Genomic DNA, 5,255 nt, shown 5'->3' with positions numbered 1-5,255 from the left:
GACAAGGATAAAGACCATCCAAAACCTTTCTCGTTAATCATATAGTGAATTAGTGATGTTTAGCTAAATGATTAACTGTTTTGATGATGCTGCATTTCATCACTACTATTAACTGCGTGTTACACTGCAGATGGTGCTGCCAAATTGAGCTTCCCACAAAGCCTGTCTTCAGGGTGAAAAACATTTGGCTAAATAAGAAAAAGGTTTCATGTTCACTAGCTAAGGTACAGCCTGGATACAACTAGCTGGGGTGTGGTACATCCTGGCTATGGTATGGTACATCCTGGCTATGGTATGGTACATCCTGGCTATGGTATGGTACATCCTGGCTATGGTATGGTACATACTGTCTATGGTATGGTACATCCTGGCTATGGTATGGTACATCCTGGCTATGGTATGGTACATCCTGGCTATGGTATGGTACATCCTGGCTATGGTATGGTACATCCTGGCTATGGTATGGTACATCCTGGCTATGGTATGGTACAGCCTGGCTATGGTATGGTACAGCCTGGCTATAACTAGCTATGGTACCGCCTGGATATAACTAACTATGGTACAGCCTGGATATAACTAACCATGGTACAGCCTGGATATAACTAACTATGGTACAGCCTGGATATAACTAACCATGGTACAGCCTGGATATAACTAACCATGGTACAGCCTGGATATAACTAACCATGGTACAGCCTGGATATAACTAACCATGGTACTGCCTGGATATAACTAACCATGGTACAGCCTGGATATAACTAACCATGGTACAGCCTGGATATAACTAACCATGGTACAGCCTGGATATAACTAACCATGGTACAGCCTGGCTATAACTAACTATGGTACAGCCTGGCTATAACTAACTATGGTACAGCCTGGATATAACTAACCATGGTACAGCCTGGATATAACTAACCATGGTACAGCCTGGCTATAACTAACCATGGTACAGCCTGGATATAACTAACTATGGTACAGCCTGGATATAACTAACCATGGTACAGCCTGGATATAATTAACCATGGTACAGCCTGGCTATAACTAACCATGGTACAGCCTGGATATAACTAACCATGGTACAGCCTGGCTATAACTAACTATGGTACAGCCTGGATATAACTAACTATGGTACAGCCTGGATATAACTAACTATGGTACAGCCTGGATATAACTAGTTATGGTACAGCCTGGATATAACTAACCATGGTACAGCCTGGATATAACTAATCATGGTACTGCCTGGATATAACTAACTATGGTACAGCCTGGATATAACTAACCATGGTACAGCCTGGATATAATTAGCCGTGGCAACACTGCTGTGTCATCTGCATCGTTCAAATTAAGATAATTTAAACTGTTAGATTTGCACCATTTGATCTATTTTTGCACTGTATCCATTGGGCATATTAGTAATGTTTGGGGAAATTAAATAATAGGGTTATGAATAATCCCAGTGAGTAATTCAACATGCTCATGTAAGCACTGATTTTTGGGGCCTGAGTGAGATAGTAATATCCGGTTGTGATGTAGTCATTTTCTTTATGTTGAGGTTGACACATTTTCTCATAAATTGAGACCTGTTTATTCTGAGTCTTCATCACAATACAAAATATCTGAATGTATAGATTTAAAGTTATATTAAATCAAATATATGGTGTTGTTTTGAATTGGCCAAAGGGAAGGGTTGCATAAGTGTCATTTCTAGAGTCAGAAAGAAAGTGACATTTGTAATCTATATGAGACCGTAGATGTGGAACTGTGCTCCCCAATCCGAACAGACAGAGATACAGTGTGTCCCTGTAGTGCATGTGTCTATCCAGCTCTGGAATGAGGAAGAGATCTAGTCCCTACCTATCCTCTTAGCCTTGATGACGACATCATGTCCAATTTTATTTCAGATCTATTTTAGTGTCCAAGGCTTGTGAGGTCGTAAAGTCTCAGCACCCAGAACCAAATCAACTACTGGATTATGTCGTTTAACATTTTAATGGGCTGTGATGAGAGACTAGCGTTTGTATAGTAATCCTATAGTATACAATTACATATTGTAGTACAGTATAGTAGCATTGTTTGTTGTACAGTATGTGTGCTACCACTTTGTTCTTGTCCTATAGTGGGATTGAATCTTTGTAGCTCTTCGTGTTAGATTTTTGTAACTATGAATTCATCTGTGAAACTGCATAATTAATTGGCCTAAATGTGGCTTAAAACATCAGGGTCCGGAGGCAAGACTCAGTTATGCAATGCAACAAAGCTACAGTAGTTCTACATGCCAAATAGCATCATATTCCCTACGTAAGGCGCTGATCAGAAGTGGTGCACTATGGGAAATAGGGTGCCATTTCGGACATATCCTTTGGGTTTGTGTCATTAGGGTACCGGAGAGATGGAGAAAATAACTCTCTCTATTTGTCTAGTGTCCTTCTCCTAGTGTCCTTCTCCTAGTGTCCTTCTCCTTCCCCTTTTTTAGAATTGTTTGTTTTTATTTTATTGGCGCTGCACAAGATGACTGTGGAGGGAAATATTACCTGTCATAAAAGCATTGTCATGAATCATTTATTGAAACAATGATTTGCTTTTTCACAAATGATTTGAATTGTAAGATTGCTTTCTCTCCTCTAGCTGCTCATGTAGTTTCATACTTGTAATTTCTCTGCAGCAACCATTTAAAGGATAAAGTTTTACCTTCCATTAGACACAGCTTTTCTTAAATGCATACTTTAAAAGTGATCTGTATCATCTGTCAGCTCATTTCGATTTAACGTCTTATTCCAGCAGCCCTAGGCATATGGCAGACAGAATAATGTCTGGATACCTGGGTAGCAGGCAGCACTATTCTTTTTTACTGTGCTTTTGCAGCACTTCTCAAATAGCTGCCAAAATAGTACTGTAAGAAAATGCTGAAAATGTTTAGACACAATTTATTGACTGAAAAATATTGCAGATGACGTGCTTTTTTTCTCGTCATGTTCCAAATACTGTTATGAAGTATTGGTAATTAGACCAGAGAATGTCATTTGCCAGTAGCTTTCAGAATCATAGCTAGAGGAAACACTCATTTTGTGTATATTATCTTCTAAAATGTGTAAAACAGTTGTAAAACATATCTTATTTAAAATGTTATTTTATTCTTCAATTCTTTCAAATCAGAACAGAAATCATAATATATACATACATACATGGACGTCATGGCCTGGTCTCTGCCCTTTGTAGGCGAGAAAGTGACAGAGATCCTGGTTAACGTGCTCAACATCTGCTCTGACGCCGAGCTCATGTCTGAAGGAGACAACACATGTGAGGGTAAAAAAAAACACAACCCTGTTAAGAACTTAAAAAAATATATATATATATATATTGACTTTCAATGTTACCAGAAGAGGGAACATACATACACACACACACACACACACACACACACACACACACATACGCACACATACATACACACACACACATACGCACACACATACATACGCACACACATACATACACATACATACATACATACATACATACATACATACATACATACATACATACACTACCAGTCAAAAGTTTGACATCTACTCATTGAAGGGTTTTTATTTATTTAGAATATTTTTCTCCACTGTAGAATGATAGTGAAGACATCCAAACTATGAAATAACACACATGGGATCATGTAGTAACCAAAAAAAGTGTTAAACAAATCAAAATATATTTTATATTTGAGATTCTTCAAAGTAGCCACCCTTTGCGGTGCTTCTACATCTGCATTGCTTGATGTTTGGTGTTTTAGGCTGGGTTTCTGTACAGCACATTGTGACATCAGTTGTCTTGTGACAAGGTAGGGGTGGTATACAGAAGATAGCCCTATTTGGTAAAAGACCAAGTCCATATTATGGCAAGAATAGCTCAAATAAGCCATGAGACATGAAGGTTAGTCAGTTTCTTTAAGTGCAGTCACAAAAACCATCAAGCGCTATGGCAAAACTGGCTCTCATGAGGACCGCCACAGGAAAGGAAGACAAAGAGTTAGCTCTGCTGCAGAGGATAAGTTCATTAGAGTTACCAGCCTCAGAAATTGCAGCCCAAATAAATGCTTCACAGAGTTCAAATAACAGACACATCTCAACATCAACTGTTCAAACGAGACTGAGTGAATCAGGGTTGAATTGCTGCAAAGAAACCACTACTAAAGGACACCAATAATAAGAAGAGACTTGCTTGGGTCAAGAAACACAAGCAATGGACATTAGACCAGTGTAAAATATGTCCTTTGGTCTGAAGTCCAAATTCGAGATTTTTGGTTCTCACCGCTGTGTTTTTATGAGATGCAGAGTAGGTGAACGGATGATCTTCGCATGTGTGGTTCCCACCGTGAAGCATGGAGGAGGAGGTGTGATGGTGCTTTGCTTATGACACTGTCAGTGATTTCTTTAGAATTCAAGGCACACTTAACCAGCATGTCTACCACAGCATTCTGGAGCGATATGCCATCCCATCTGGTTTGCGCTTAGTGGGACTATCATTTGTTTTTCAACAGGACAATGACCCAAAACACACCTCCAGGCTGTGTAAGGGCTATTTGACCAAGAACAGTGGTGGAGTGCTGCATCAGATGACCTGGCCTCCACAATCACCTGACCTCAACCCAATTGAAATGGTTTGGGATGAGTTGGACTGCAGAGAGAAGAAAAAGCAGCCAACAGGTGCTCAGCATACGTGGGAACTCCTTCAAGACTGTTGGAAAAGCATTCCAGGTGAAGCTGGTTCAGAGAATGCCAAGAATGTGCAACGCTGTCATCAAGGCAAAGGTTGGCTACTTTGAAGAATAAAATATATTTTGATTTCTTTAATACTATTTGGGTTACTACATGATTCCACATGTGTTATTTCATAGTTTTGATGTCTTCACTATTATTCTACAATGTAGAAAATAGTACAAACAAATAAAAACCCTTGAATGAGTAGGTGTCCAAACGTTTGACTGGTACCACACACACACACACACACACAGACGGGTCTGAAATTACTGACACCCTTGATAAAGATGAGCAACAATGACTGTTAAAAATAAATATTTCAAATATTGAGCTATAGGTATATTGATTTAAAAAAAAAGGGGAAATTAAGTTATACTAATAAAATTACTTAGAGAAACATTTAGTTTAACAAGTAATATGGTAGGGGTCAAAATTATTTACACCCCTAAATATTATTTTAAGCATACAACATAGCTCAGTATTTTAAATATTTATTTTATACAG

Source organism: Oncorhynchus kisutch, linkage group LG13 (assembly GCF_002021735.2).
Source record: "Oncorhynchus kisutch isolate 150728-3 linkage group LG13, Okis_V2, whole genome shotgun sequence".
In the NCBI taxonomy this organism is placed as follows: domain Eukaryota; kingdom Metazoa; phylum Chordata; class Actinopteri; order Salmoniformes; family Salmonidae; genus Oncorhynchus; species Oncorhynchus kisutch.
Note: the sequence above shows the minus strand (reverse complement) of the source record.